This window comes from Nannospalax galili, unplaced genomic scaffold (genome assembly GCF_000622305.1).
Source record: "Nannospalax galili isolate Female #2095 unplaced genomic scaffold, S.galili_v1.0 scaffold410, whole genome shotgun sequence".
Taxonomy (NCBI): domain Eukaryota; kingdom Metazoa; phylum Chordata; class Mammalia; order Rodentia; family Spalacidae; genus Nannospalax; species Nannospalax galili.
This window is the reverse complement of record NW_008329143.1, coordinates 1,804,174-1,820,199: the sequence shown is the minus strand read 5'-3', so window position 1 is coordinate 1,820,199 and position 16,026 is coordinate 1,804,174. Positions and strand designations below refer to the sequence as shown.

Below are 16,026 nucleotides of genomic sequence, written 5' to 3'. Positions count from 1 at the left end.
CCAAAAGCATCCCTCTATTGGGTTCCTCCTCATTTTTCTTTGTCTTCCAAGCCTGGACTCTAGAGTGATGGATTCAGGATTTGCTTTCAGGTATTTTGATAGCCATTGGAATCAGTGTCAGTTCCCTCTCAAAGGTGTCTAGATTGGTGGGGGGGACAAGTTTATCCATCATTTTAGAACAATAGCTGGTTGTCTCCCTTAGCTACAGGTGGGCACTACAGTATTGGAGACCAAGATTTGAAGTCTTACATCTGAGCAGCACTTTCTGGTTAGGAACAAAAATCATCAATGAGAAATAATTGTCTAAATAACTTTTTATATAGATTTAAGCCTAATGTCTGGGAAGTATAATCCCTTGAACTCCTTTTTTTCTTTTTTTTTTTTTTTTTTTGTTTTTTTGAGACAGGGTCTCCCTGTAGCCCCAGCTGTCCTGGATCACTATGGAGACCAGGTTGGCCTTGAACTCACAGAGATCCACCTGTTTCTGCCTCCCAAGTGCTGGGATTAAAGGCGTGTGTCACCACTTCGGGCAAACTCTTAAAGAAATATACTGATAACTTTACTCTTTGGTTATACTTTCCTTTTGGGTGTTTAAGACCATACAATTGACCCAAATAAATCAATTTATTTTTACACTTAAGGTCATTTGAGGATCTGTTCCTCAGGGGTCACACAGGCTTGGGAGGAGCTCCTGGCTCCTTTCTTTTACCAGTTCTATGTGAATTTAAGTCAAATGTCCTGCTCAACCATGTCTGGCTTCACTTGGAAGCATGAATGAGATGTTTCCTCTGAGTTGACCCTCCTCTTTGTAGACTGGACACTGGTTCAAGTCCATCTTGTGGGGTCTCCATGGCCTCCCTGAACAAGAGGACAGGTGACTCACCTCAGTTACAGGACATTTTGAGAGCTGTTCCATAGTCCCCTGGAACTTAGTCGACCTTGGAAGGCAAGGGGCAAAAACTGTCCTTTAAGTCCCTCTGACCAGATTAGTATAGGCCTCAAACTATGGCTGTTAAACATCCAATAAGGTTCGTTTCACCTGTCTGGAACTTTCAATCATATATTTTGTTCCTTAAACTTCTTGACTAAACTATGACCTTAGAAATATTAAGATTATGTGTATATTATTTTTGTCTCATCCTTTATATACCATAACAAACCTAAACAGACTTCATCACTTGCTTAGGCTTTCTCACTTTTTCTATTTCAGAAAATATCTCCATTCCCATATCCTTTTAACATCTTTTACATTCTTGTTTTCTTTTTTTAAAAAAATAATATTAATAAATAAATTTTCCATCTGTTGTGAGACTTCTTTTCCTGGGGATGCTAAGCAATACTTATTCCCTTTCAAGGTTCTAGTGTCGAGCCAATGTTTGATTAAGGTTTTACTGGGAAGCTAATGACTTTATTGAGCTTACTTACCAAGATAACTGAGGGGCTGCTGAGGTATATGTATGACCTGAGGGTATGCACATTGGAAAGCCTTTATCCAGCATGGATCATGCCTTCTCTTCCTAGCCTTCCCCAGACTGTATACTTTAGCCCTCCCCAAATGCAGGAGGTCATGTGTGATTAGGGTTAAATTACATTCAGTTGGCTGGGAAGTGGCTGGATAATGCAGTGAGGTCCAGTGACCCTCCTTGGCCCTCCTTTAATGAATGAGCACAACCGTCAACAAGCCCTGTTGTAACAACGTTTAGCGATCAGGCTCAGCTGAAGTCGTGATGATGGTACTTATTTCATGCAGAAGGGACTGCTGCATAGCATCATCTTTTTAAAAGGACCTGGTGCTAGGATCCACATATAAGGGAGAACATACATCCTTTGTTTTTCTGAGTCTGTGTTACTTCTCTTAGTATAAGTTTCTAGATCCATCCATTTACCTGCAAGTTTCCTTATTTCATCTTTCTTTACTGCTGAATACAACTCCATTGTGTAAATATATCACATTTTTGTTAACCACTCATCAGTTGAGGGGCACTTAGGTTGCTTCCCTCTCTTAGCTACTGTTGAAATATCTGTCTCTACTCTTGAATCTGGAATGTAGACATCCCACCTCTCCAGGCCTTATCTTCTCTCCTATAAAATGGGAGTGGTTAGCCAGGCATGGTGGTACATGCCTTTATTCCCAGCACTTGGGAGGCAGAGGCCTCACAGAGGATCTCTGTGAGTTCGAGGCCAGCCTGGTTCTACATAGTGAGTTCCAGGCCAGCTGAGGCTACAGGGAAACTGTCTCAAAAAGACAGAAAAAAAAAAAAAAAAAAAGGATTGGTGAGATATCCTGAGGCTCATTCCAGGTGGTAAAGGCTACCAGCCTGGGATTGGTTCTGCGGAGTAGACATTGGGCATAATCAAGGGACAAACTCCAAGGGAAGACTCATGCCACAGGTGGATTTTTCACCTTAGCACCAGCTGGAGGAGTCCCAACCAAACAGACCCACCAGAGCCAGGGCATCCATTTACTCTGGTGATGAAAGAACAGGGTGTCCTTCCAATGTTCTCATTGGTAGGGACTGGTATGGAGGAGGCTGGGACTGAGTGTCTGAGGCACCAGCTGGTCAGAGCCTTTCTTGATTGGATACTGTATTTCAACCAGGAGGGTAACCCCAAGTGGAATGTAATTCCCTTAGGAAACCTCCTTTGGGAAGTGTGCTGAGCTAAGAGGCTTCCAGGAAGATGCTGAGAAGGGCTAGAATGGTTCCTGGGGACCGAGATGTTCTCTGCTCACTTGATGGAGAGGTACTGTTCCTGTAATGATGATGAGCTAGTCTTGTCTCTGGAGTTTGTAAAATGGATTTGCAGATGCTGTGTCAGGGTGCAGCATGCAGAACCCTAGGCCCCCTTTGGCTCCAGGGCCTTTGCCTCTGCTCTAACACTCTGAACTCAGATGTCCATGCAACTCCCTTTAGTTTATTCCCTAATTGGGTCCCTGTGTAGGGTCACCTCTATGGAATAACCTTCCCTGGACTACCCTGTACAAGTAATGCCCTTTCTATCACCCTCTGTCCACTTCTGTACTTAATTTTTCTTTCCCAAACACTGTCTGCATCTTATATTGCCTTTCTTCTTTCACAGGAACATAAAGTTCTGTGAGCAGGGATGTGTCTGTTTTGTTTATTGTTGGATGATATCTGACTCCCCAAACTTTGCCTGGTTTAGAACAGACAACATATTAATTGTAGGTCAGAACTGATCTCTGGTAAACAGCAGGGCCCAGCCCTGGCTTCGACCTCTACCTCTGTCTTCCTCTATGTGTGACAACACTGAAGACCATGTCCTGGCCCCAGAAACAGGCTACTCTCCATGTCAGGAAAGGCAATTTGGCCAATTATGTACCTGGTAGGAGTTTGCAGCATGCAGGGGCTCTTCAGTCTTTTCTTCTAATCAGTCCTCTTGATCATGGGATCTGTAACTATTTTGGAAGTGGATTTGCTGTGGTTAAATTCTTTCTTAGCCTAATCCTTTATGGAAAACAAAAGTTTTAAATGAAGTGAATTAGGATGGATTTGCTGAAGTTTGGTTGTTTGTATAATGATTTTACCCTGACACATTTCCAAACCAGGTCCCTGAAGATTCCTGTGGCAGAGGGGAGCAGACCTCCATTCTCATGTGAAGCACTTAGTGCTTATGATTAGACACACTCAAGAGTCATGGGGCCCAGACTGTAAAGCAGAGCTGTCACAAAGCCCATCCATTGCAGAGAATGCCAAGTCCTGCAGGATAGCTGGGGGCTGGGCAGAATAACCCCTGGCTTTGTTGTTCTTTTCTCCTGGAACCCTTATGGGCCACAGCTTAGAAACTGCAGGGAGTGGGGTATAAGGAGTTTCTGGCAAGCAACCTTTAGAAGCAGGGCTAAAAAGACATGTTTGGAGTCCCTCTGTACCATAGGCAACTTGCCAGTGAGGTGCTAGCCGTGCCTCCTCCCCCAAGGCTACTATGTTTGCAGCCCAGCTCAATACTGAACATGAGCAGATCCTGATGGCCTGTAATGCTATTTCCATGAGTGTGCTGTAGGAAAGAAGGCTTCTACCCAAACCAGAATCAAAAAGCTACTGGAGCTTTGACAGAGTACTGCAGTGACTTAGAATGCTGTGGGGAACCTCATTCTTAGCCACCTCTAGAAGTGAAATGACCCGAGTTTCATCTCTGAAACCTCAGTTGTAGGTGTTTGGACTTGCTTGACACCATAGGTCATCCTGGGGCCGAATCTGGCTCCTACTGACACATTTGCTAACTCTCCCCTTTGGAAATTTCCTTTTCTGTTGACTGGGTTAACTTTGGGGCTGTGTGACTTGTGGAATTTGCCTTCTGGGGCCTATAGATTTGGGGACTGCTGATAGAGACCTATTTTGAGTAGGGACAGAGTTTCTTTCTCAGGCAATTGTTTTGAAGAGGGCTTGAGACTACCACCTTGGGACTTATTTCTGTCCAACATCTTCTTACTTGCTGGGTTACTTGGTTCACATGGCTCTGCTGACTTCCTTGCTTGGATTGTTTTATCTTTTTATTATTATTTTGTATATATGTGTGTATTGCCTACATGTATGTAAGTACACCCCTGTCATATAATGCACACACAGGTCAGAACAGGGCTTCGGATTCCCTGGAACTGGAGTTAGGACAGTGGTTAGCCACCATGTGGGTGCCGGAATTTGAACCCAGGTCCTCTGCAAGAGCAGTCAGTGCTCAACTGCTGAGTCATCTCTCCACCCTCCCCTTTTCTGGGATTCTTTAAGAGAGATATGCATAATCATTTAGCTGGGAGGCCATCATGAACCCACTAAGGTGAAAATAGTGACTTCTTAGGATGAAACCTGTGGCCTGGAAGCCCCTTTCCTCTATTAGAAATGAAAGTTGTCATGATATGGGCCCTGGAAAGATGCTCAGCCATAGGATGGCATGCCACAATGTACAGCCCTTTCACTGTTGGACATGTGACAGCCGGAACAGTGCCTGGCTCAGAGCCAACACAGATTGGTTACAGTTTGCAGGTCAGAGCTGACCTGAGAAAGAGCAGTGGTCTGGCTTGCCCGCACCTCTACCTCTGTCTTCATTCACACATGACAACGCTTAGGACAGGGCTCAGTTGCAGTAAAACCCTACTTCACTACCTTCCTTGCCAGGTGCGATTTAGAGAGTGAGGGGGGGCACATGTCCTTCAAGTATCAGGGCCTTGTCCCTGAACTGGAAATCCAGAACTGCTGTCAGCCTCAGCAAGACTTAGTGACTAACACATGGGGAACACATGTTTTCATGCCAGAGACAGTGTCAAGTAGTCAGTTCACCTAATCCTCAATCTGTCCCCATCTAGGAGGCCCTTTAGCACTGTCTTCCTTTTTTTTTTTTGGTCTTTTTGAGACAGGGTCTTCCTGTAGCCCCAGCTGCCTTTTTTTTTTTTTTAACAAAAAAGTATTGTATATTATTTGTACAAAATAATGGACTTTGTCACTTGTCCTCACACACGTGCACCACATACTTTAATCATACTCACCTTCCCACCCTCTTTTGTTCCCCACTCCCATAGCACTGGCAGCTTCTGTCATGGGCTTGAACCCCCCCAAGGGGCCGATGCTAAGAGCCTATGCTCTTAGCCAGTCTGCCAGTCTTCCTGTAGGGCCTGTTTGATGATCCATCTTTTATTCTATACCCAGAGACAATGAGGCATAAACCAGAATAAAAAGAGGCTATTATGATATCACTATTTGCCATTTATCTAAATTAGTTAATAAATCATGGAGCTACTTGAAACAATATATGTGTCAACCTCCTGAACATTTAGTTATCACTTGATACCATGTCTGTGGTATAATTAATACTTTCTTCTAGAAAGTATGGTCTTTATGTGAAGTGGGAAAGTGAAGGAGAAAACAAGTGTAACCAGCCTTCCTCATCCTTGGAGTTGGGGGTCATAGTGGTGGTCATTTTGGGATCTGGGACTGGTGGGAAATGAACAGTTATTCCTAGACCTCTCTAGATCAAGATTGTGCCCTGGGAAGGGGGAGGCCTGTTGCAGGCAGCAGCGGCAGCAGGGAAAACTGAGTGTTGCTTGGTGCTCCAAATAACTCCGGAGCTATGCGCCAGGCTCAGCATAATTGGGCATCTGCTATTGGCATCTCCAGATGTTTGCCTTTATCAGACGTTGATTTGGTTCAGGGTTTTCATTGAGAGCCTTGTAAAAAGCTCAAGCTGGTTGAGGATGCTTATTGTTCATTTTATTTGAGTTCCTTATCATGTGCAAAATGTTCCAGGCACCATTAGGAGACACAAAAGACTCAGAAAACACAGTTTCAGGGGGCAGAAGCTCACCATAGCATGGAGGAGACACAGCCACTGACATTTGCAAACATTTGCTGAACACAGCCGGCTGGTAGGAATGAAGGTCGCTCTCAGCAGCTCAGGGCATTGGGGGCAGGTGGTAAGGCTGAGGATTTCATGCTTGCCATTATAATTTTTCTAATTATAATGGCCCATTTTACTGAACCTAGGGCCTTATGCATGCTAGGCAAGTGTTCTATCACTGAACTATATCTCCAGCCCCACAATGGCCAATCTTAAGTCTATAACCAGTCTATAAAATCAGGTGGGTGTTCCAAGCTGTTTCTGCTTTACTCTCTTCAGATTACTACCCAGTAGTTAGGGGTGAGGACCAGAAACAGGGCAGGAACTGGAGCAGGAGAATATTAAAGGGGGCTGATCTTGCTTGAGGGAAACATTTGAAGCCTCCTTCTGGACACATTTTAATTATTGCTTAACCATAACTGTAGCTTGGAAGGTGCATTGATTTATCCATAGGCTGCTGAGGGTGTGGAGGGAAAACTAAACATAGGTAACAGGAATTGTTCCCATCAATTTATAAAATTCCTGTTTGAGACAACATCATAGAAGGGCAGAAAATCCTTCTCATGGCCATAAATTAAAGTTATCTTCTTTGGAAGGATAATTTAAGTGATCAATAACCTTCTTTAAAGACTACTTGAAGTATTTATTTTTTTAAAAAGTAACTTCATTTATTCCCCTCTTAGAAAAATGAATTAGTAGACACATATCAAAAGCTGTGACCATGAGATTATTAAAACAGAAGTGGGAAATTAGGACCCAATTCTGAAGAAAACAGACGAATATAATTTTTCTAATTATAACGGCCTATATATTTTACTGAACCTAGGGCCTTATGCATGCTAGGCAGGTGTTCTATCACTGAACTATATCCCCAGCCCCACAATGGCCAATCTTAAGTCTATAATCAAGTTATAAATTTACCTTTGAGATTCCTGGAATCCAAGGCAAAAAGGGAAACATAATCAATTACATAGCTCGCAATCAACAGGGTCAAAGTATGCTAATTCATGGATATTGCATTATTTGTGAACTTATAAAAAAGAATCATGGGTAACTTCAGGGAAAATGGAGGAGATATTTTTAAAAATATTCAGAAAAGACTGATTTTGAATTTTTAGTGAGAGGCATAGCCTGAATGAGGATGGACAGTCTCACTATCCAGCTGGACCTGGGGCAGCTCCCATTCAGCCAGTTTATTGCTGAATGAATGAAGCACTTTGGGTGGTGATTAAGTTCAGGCCACTGATCTAGATCTCAGCATTCATAGCATCTGGTCTACCATAAGGTAGAAGCTATGCTCTATTTTTCTGGTGTGTCCAGAAAGTGCCTGGTACATGTGGCACCTAAAGGACTTAGCCACCACTTTTTTCCTGGATTGAGAGCTCCAGAGAGGCAAGGCTACCACTCCTAGCAACTCTGGGTGGCAGCCTGGGACTAGTCGCAGCTTAATAAACAAGTAGGAGTAGCATCCATAACATCGCCAGTTATACCTTAGTGAGGGTGTTTTTGGAGCACAAACAAAAAAATCTCCTAGCATGTTTCCCCAAGGCAAACATGTCAGTGGACCTGCTCAGTAGTAGCCAGCAGCTATGCAGTGTCCTGTGAGTGGGTGCTGTGTTACTGGACTTTGACTCAGAAGGACTGGTCATGGCCCTTACGATGCTGTGCTCAGGGGCTCTGCTCAGGTGTTTGTGTCAGGGCTTACAAGGCCTTGAGAGGGCATGGGGCCCTCACTGACAATGCTGTTCTAGCTGCCTCCCACCAAGCTTCAAGAACGGGATCCCGGCAAGCATGATGGAGAAACAAGGAGGGTTGGGAAGGGGTGAGGAGATAGATGGATCAAGCTAGTGCTGGTGAAGGCAAGATGCCCTCAGGACTTGAGCCTGTACTGGTAAAAGTGACAGTGACAATAATAAAAAATGAGGCTCCTCCAGCAACATCCCATGTGTAGAGCATCCTTGTCAAGCTGATCACTAAAGCAGGCCCTCATGCTTTACCATCATGTTTTTTAAAAATGTTTAAATTTTTTTTAATATTTGTATTTTTATGTATATGAGTGTTTTGCTTATAGGTATGCATGAAAGTACAGTGCCCACAAAGGCTAGAAGAGGGCGTCAGATCCCTGGAACTGGAGTTACAGATGATTGTTAGTTGCCAGGTGGCTGAGCTAGGATGGTTGGGAGAACAGTTTGAAAGGCAGGCACCGGGAAGCAAACACACTTTGTGACATGTTGAATTTGAGAAGGCAATGGGCAGTTGGAAATGTGGGCCTGGATCTGGCGAGCTGAGCCAGGAGGCAGGTGGTCAGAGAGGGTCAGCACGCCAGGAAGTTAGTGCATGGCCCAGAGGCCATTGCTGAGGAGACCCAGAGATGGCACCTGAATCTGGAACCAGGAAATGACAGGAAGGAGGAAGAAGGAGGCCTGCTGGGAAAGTGCCATACAAGAGGCCAAGGAGGCAGAGACAGAATCTGGACAGAGCTGTGCCCAGTCAGATATGGCTAGGGAGGGCCTTACTCCTCCCTGGGAAAGGAATAAGGAGGGAAGGGCATGAAGTGGAGACTAGGAGTAATGAGTGGGTGATGAGGACTGTCAAGGTTCTTCTACAATAGCTTGTTAGCTGCTAGTGCCCACTGGTCAATGACCAGTGCTAGTACACACTGCCATTCCTGGTTGCCAGCCACGATCCTTGAAAACAGTGGGGAGGCAACCCAAAGCGAGGCTGGCAGCCCTGGAGTTCCACAAGTGACCAAATCACCCATCACCAAGCACACAAAAGGTCAAGGTGAGGAAATTCCACAGATAGCTTCCCTGAACAGAGCTCTGAGTCCAGAATAACCTAAAAACATCTCTGCAGCTTTAAGCTGGCTGCCTCAGCATTCTAATTCTAGCAGTCTGGCTTTATAAGGAGAGGCCTCATTCACCACCTGCCTGCTTGATTTAACACACAATTCTGATAAACATTGTTACCTAGCTTCAATTAAAAAAGAAGCCCGGCGAGGTGGCACATGCCTGTAGTCCCAGCACTCAGGTGGCACATGCCTGTAGTCCCAGCACTTGGGAGGCAGAGGCAGGGGGATCTCTGTGAGTTCAAGGCCAGCCTGGTCTACATAGTGAGTTCCAGGACAGCTGGGACTACAGGGAGACCCCTGCTTCAAAAAGACCAAAAAAAACCCCAAAACCCCACAAATCAAATCCCAAAGAAAAACCACAAGGCAACTGGCTCTGAGAATCTCAAATGAGCAAGGTCATCGCAGGAATTGGCCTGGACAGGCCCCTAACCCACACTTAGATCCCATAGTCCATGATTCCCATGATTTTGTAATAGGGATTCCAGTATCAACAGACATTGTAAAATAACATTCCACACAGTTGCTTATGAGGCAGGGTAGTGCATGGTGTATGCTTTGAAACATTCAGCGTTTGAAGAGGAGATAAAAATACATTTATTGGCCGGGCATGGTGGCGCACGCCTTTAATCCCAGCACTTGGGAGGCAGAGGCAGGCAGATCTCTGTGAGTTTGGGGCCAGCCTGATTTCCATAGTGAATCCAGGACAGCTGGGACTACAGGGAGACCCTGTCTTGAAAAGACCAAAAAAAAAAAAAAAAAATTTATTAAGTACTACATGCACATTATCTTAAACTCACCAATTTCCTACCAACCCTATAAGAACCCATTACCTTTGCTGTTTCTCAGAAAAGGAAGTAGAATTAGAGAACTGAAGTAGTGTATCTCTCTCAGCTCATATGAATAATGCTGTTTTCCTTTCACCCTTGGCTTGCCTTCAGTCGCTGGCAAGTGAATGTGAGAAATGCTTGCTTTATTATTCATTTATTTACTTTGAAACAGAATCTTACTATGTTGTCCAGGCTGGCCCTGAACTTTTAGACTCAAGAAATCCTCCTGCCTCAGCCTCCCAGGTTGTTGGGACTGCAAGTGTGTGCCACTGTGCCAGTAGAATGCCTGTTTTAACAACAGGTAAATGAAACTTTACTGAACCCATGGACCTACATTTGAGTGATGGTGATGGCTGTCACTGTCCCATCTATTCACTATGGGTCTACTCTAGCTGGTCTAGTCTCCAAGGCTTTGGCTATTCTGGAAGCTGGAAGGACAAGCCCTGCTTCTGTCTCTCATCCAGGATGTAGCTACCCTTTTCTCCTTCACAAGAATGGTAAATAAACAAATGGGGGCTGGAGAGGTGGCTCAGCAGTTAAGAGTACTGGCTGTTTTTGCAGAGGACCCAGGTTCGGCTCCCAGGACGCACATGGCAGCTAACAACCATATGTAACTCCAGTTCCAGGGGATCTGATGCCTCTTTCTGGCCACTGCAGGCCTTGCACACCTGTGATATATTACATGCAGGCAAAACACTCAAACATATACTAAAAATCAATAAAAAAAAAGAAAATAAACGAGTGCCAAATCTCTATCACGAGGAAAGGGTGACTGACCTGGAAGGTTGTTTTGTGTACCCCATACTCCAAGAGAAATTATTCTTAGAGGACTCTGATAGTGACAGGCTCTGGTTTTCATTCTTTAGTCATTCATAAAAACACATCTATTTTTATTTATTCGAAATAGTGGAAAATCATTGAGTTTTTTTGTGTGTGTAAAGGTCAAACTATAAAAAGATAAGTGGATGCAGAATTCCCAGCTAGTCACAGAACATGGTTGTGCATTAAGAGGAATCCAAAAAAAGGGTTTAATCTTCCTTTGGAAACAGCTGGGAATAATCCTTTCTGTACTTTCCCCTATGTTGAATTCCTGTTTTCAGGTTCAAGGACAAAAAATAAGAGGCTTTCAATGAGTAGGCTGTATAGATGGGGAGTCCTGGATCAAAATCCTTACCAGCCCCTATATATCAAATGTAAAACCTCAAGCAAATACTCTACCTCCAGAGCCTCGGTTTCCTTGTCTGAAAAATGGGCACAATCCCTCAGGTGTCCTTGGGAAGGATTTGAATCTTCTCCACCATATAACCCAGGACTTTCCTACTGAAAGTCACCTGTAGATAAAGGAAGCTGGTCTGGCAGTAGTTCGGACTCTGAGAAGGGCATTGGCAGAGGTACATTGGAAACAGAGCTGCTGTTCTGGCCTCCTTCTCCACCTGGCCACCCAACTATGTTCCCAGGGCTCTACCAGTACATGGACTTGGATGACCTGTGAAGTCCCTTCACTAGAAAATAAACAAGTAGCTGTGAGATCAATATCACAAAGACGTTTTAAAGGGGACATGGCAATTTTACAGCTTTTGTGAAGCTGAGCAAGTGGTGGGTTGATGATTATTTTGAAACACTTAAAAACTTAGAGAAAATCTTAGAATGTCTTTGGGAAGACAATAAATGGCTGTGTCTCTTCAAATCAAGGTTTTATCTATGCTTGTGTCAGCCCCACCTGTGTGGTAGGCTGGCCTGGCCTACAACTTTGGCCAACCTACTGATAGATAGGTAAAGGGGATTTGGAGTCAGACCTGAGACTGGGTCTGGAAGCTGAGTTTCCCAGGGGGAATGAAGAGTGGGAACTAACCTTTATTTTCTGATTTACACCCACAAGTATGTCGGAGCAGAAGGAATGGCACATGTAGGAGAAAGCCAGAAATTGAAAAGTGGCCAGTAACAGAAGCTGGGAGAATAGATGAAATCGGCATGAAGCTGCAGAGGGAGGTCAAGGTGGGCCAGGAAGAAGCTCCTGGAATCCCTGACATAGGGTTTGAAGCAGAACAAGCCTGAGAAGTGGGAAGAAGAGTGGCTGGGAGAGTGGAGTGAAGACACAATCAGCAGGGGTTGGGCAGCTTCAGGGGGAGGCCTTCAAGGCTGTGCCGGCTGCTGCATTAAGCTGTGGGAGACCGAAGGTGCTCCAGCTCCATCAACAGAGTGAGGCTCCAGCTGTGGCTTGAGCCATCTCTACAGTTCTGCAGATGGTTTGTTTTCCTGGACAGAAGGTTCGGAGTGGGCTTCCTGGGGGTTTCCAGGAGATCGGCCTGTGGACACGAGCCCAGGCCTTAAATTTTCTTCCTGCTAGGTCTTTTTTAAATTAAATTAAATTTTTTATTTTATGTGTATGAGTGTGTTGCCTGCATGTAGGTAAATGCACCCATGTCGCACAATACCTGCAGAGGACAGAAGAGGCCGTCGGATCCCCTGGGACTGGAGTTATGAACAGTTGTTAGCTGCCATGTGCATGCTGGGGTTCGAACCCCGATCTTCTGCAAGAATAACCAGCATTCTTAACTGCTGAGCCATCTCTCCAGCCCCCTGCTAGGTCTTTTTCAATTTAGGTAACCTGAAAAGGGTAACCATGACTGCTGTGTTTATATTATTCTAATTTTGACTTTAAGAAATATAGCAGATGTTTATTTTAAATGTTAACATGAGGTTCTATTTTACTAGTCTTATATTCTTCAAATGAAGAGCCCAATTTTAAAAGATGTACAAATTACACGTAATTTGTAGAGTCTTAGAGAGTCTAAATCTTCAGATTTTCTTTTTTAGGTCACAAGAGGCTTGTCTTAGATCATTAGGTATTTAATGTGACATGCTCTGCTTTGCAAAGTAAAAGGGCAGTTTTTGGCTCAGATACAAACAGCTTTGCCCCCAAATGTGTCCAGCGGCCTGATTCAGTAGTAAAGCTCTGAAGTTATTGATTATCCATTAGGGGAGCTATTTAAAGAGTTCATCACAGCAGATTCAAATTGACAACATCTGTTCTGCAAGGGCAGCAGGTGAGGCCAGCCAGAACCAAACGGCTTTGGAATGGAGCTGCGGGTTCCACCTTCTGTGGGACATTGACACCAGACTTTCATTAAGGAAAGTTACCGGTTGCTGTGGCCACTGTGTCTGGTGATCAGGCATGTGCCAGCCACTTCCTGTTGGGCAGGCCAGACCAGGGAGAGCTCCCAGTGTCTGTGAATGAAAATGGTCACGGGATATGGCTCAGAGCCAGCCCTTTTCCTCTGCTCTATGCCTCAGCCCTCTGAACTCCTCAGCCTGGGGAGGGCGCCTATCTCTCCCTGCCTGGGGCCTCCAATCCTAAGATGTCCCAGGCCTGTACAACCCTACCACTCCTTTCCATAAGCCATTTCAGCTGTGTAGTTGGGTTGCCCTGAATCCCTCCTGACCCTCTCATCTAGTCTGTTGCTGGCGAAGCTTACAATGTACAAGTTTAAGGCCTCTATCATCTCCTAACCTTCACAGATTTCCCAATAACAGCACCAATCAACTGTCCCCTAATTCTGCCTTGTCCTTTTATGCTCAGTAAACAGTTTACTTTGGCACCCTCACCAGGAAGTACTAATATTGCTATTGCTAGGTGCTTTCTGGAGCTTTTATTTCAGGTGTGTGTATGTGGTGTGTGTGTGTGTGTGTGTGTGTGTGTGTGTAGGTAGGTAGGTAGGCAGGTAGGTAGGTGTGCCTTGGGTTGCTATTCAACAGTTTCCAAGCTGAGGTTGTTGTTGTCCTTGCCAAAAGAATCAGCCTTAGGGCTTCAGAGAAGGGCTATATGCCCTGTATACCAAGGTTCTTTGACTGGCCCAAGTGGGATGCCTGGCCCTGGAGGCTGCCTTGGTCTCACTGAGCTAGAATGGTGTCTACTGATTGCTGGACACTAGTCACAAATGCTACACCAAAGGTTCCTCGGGAATATCTCACAGCTGTGTCCCTCCAGACATTTCTCCACTCAAGGTTAAGCTCCTGGAGGTTGGTCTATGACCAGCGACTGGCAGATGGGGAGGGAATACCAAGACCAGGCTCCTTGGGCTCCCCTTGGGACAGTTCTGAGGAGCACCCCCAGCTCCTGAGCTCCCTGATAAACTGCTGAGGTTTCAGTTTGCAGCCACAGTTTGGGTCTGTTTTTTCTACTCTGCCCAGTCCTGCCTTCATTTTCTTGCACTCACTGAGAAATCTACATAGGCTCAAGAAACCCAGTCTAGGACAGCTACATGACTGAGCTGAGGAGGGCTGGACTGACTGACAGCTCTTCACATCCTCCAGAGCCACCCTGGCCAAGCTGTGCTGACGCTGTGGATGGGGAGCCAGTAGAAAACAGCTAATCTTTCTCTATGCTCACTCTCTTTACATTCAGGCCTCTCTAGATGCCACTTGGGAGCCATTTGTTTTGGGACTTGAACTTAGGAAAGTCCTTTGGTCTGTTCTGATTTGTGTGTGTGTGTGTGTGTGTTTTGATACAGGGTCTCCCTGTAGCCCCAGGTGGCCTGGAACTTACTATGTAGACCAGGTTGGCCTTGAACTCACAGAGATCCGCCTGCCTCTGACTCCTGAATGACGAGATTAGAGGCATGCACCACCACACCCAGCTTTGATTTGTGTTTATGCTACAAACATCAACAATTGGGATGAGATCCCACCCCCAGCCCCTTTGACTGCTAGAAAGCTTATAGTCCAGTCCAAGGCCTGTAACTTGCTACAAAGACTCTGGCATCCTCTGAGATCCCTTAGCCTATCTTCCTCCCTATGCTTTTTGTATTTTGTTGTATCACACAACTTCCTCTTAGTCACCCTAAATACTATGTGGTACAAGTTAGGTTCTAAGTGAATAAACACGTGTAGGCTGTGGGGGTGTGGCATCAGACAAACCTATTTGCTGGTATGGGCTAGGGATGTTGGCTAAGACAGAACTACTCTAAATCATAGTTTATCTAGCCTGGTGTATGTGTGCGTTATGGAATTACTTTAAAGAGAAATACAATATGCACATGATTTGTATATATCAAGTTAATCAACAAATGGTAGACATTCATGATGATTGTTTATTAGATCATGTTGTTCTCAAGAACCTGCCCCACAATATTGGCGGAGGTCCCCCTTCATTCTTTCTGTCCTGTTCTGTACTGGCTGGCCGTCAGCTAAGAGACATTTCTAACATGTTTGGTTTCACTGGGGGTAGGGGCAGGCACCACACTTTAGAGCAGATGGTGTGAAGCAGCAGAAAGACCAGGGCAGATGCTTGCTGAGCATGATTTGAGCACGACACACCCAAAACACCAACAAGAGAGCTGGACATAGTGGCACATCTTGTAGTTCCAGCTTACTTGGTAGGACAAGGTCCAAGAAATGGATATTGGCTTGGTTGGAGGAAGTCTAAACTCTGTAAACTAAGACTTCATGGAATGAGAAAAGGGTTGTGCATGAGAGATGGGTGATGAATAATTTGACTGAGACGATGCAAATCTAGGCCTTTGAATACTTTAAATATAACCCTCTGATATAAAAAGCACTGCACTAAATTTTTTAAAGCTAAGCTCTTTCCTTGGGTGAGAGACTCACTTTCTTGATAGAGACATGCTTCCCAAAAGGCAAGCGGAGAAGGCACAGAACAGCAGGGTATCACACTCCCCTGTAGGGAGCTTAAGAGGAGTCAACAGCCTGTATGCCACAAATTATCTTGTGAACCGGTTCAGAATCATAGTGAGGGCCTGAGAAGGCCATTTCAAAGCGGAGGTATTTCAGGAGGGTCTTTCTTCTGTTTGTTTTAAAGTCAGTCTGCCTCTGGTTCTGCCTCCTTGTATGTACCAGATAGGCAGGGACCATAGTCTTCAATTTGTACAAAGATGGGTGTAGCCAGGTGGGGTAGCACAAAGGCAGGTGAATTTTTGTGAGATTGAGGCCAGCGTGGTCTACATAGTGAGTTCCAGGCTAGCTGGGGTTACAGGGAGACCCTGTCTC

The 16,026-nt window shown here is 45.0% G+C and overlaps 1 protein-coding gene across 1 annotated transcript in view; it reads right to left on the bottom strand.

Moving 5' to 3' along the window:
* The window catches only part of Smpd3 (sphingomyelin phosphodiesterase 3), a 91,710-nt gene that overhangs the window by 43,324 nt on the left and 32,360 nt on the right, over nt 1–16,026 (bottom strand). The window lies entirely within an intron of this gene.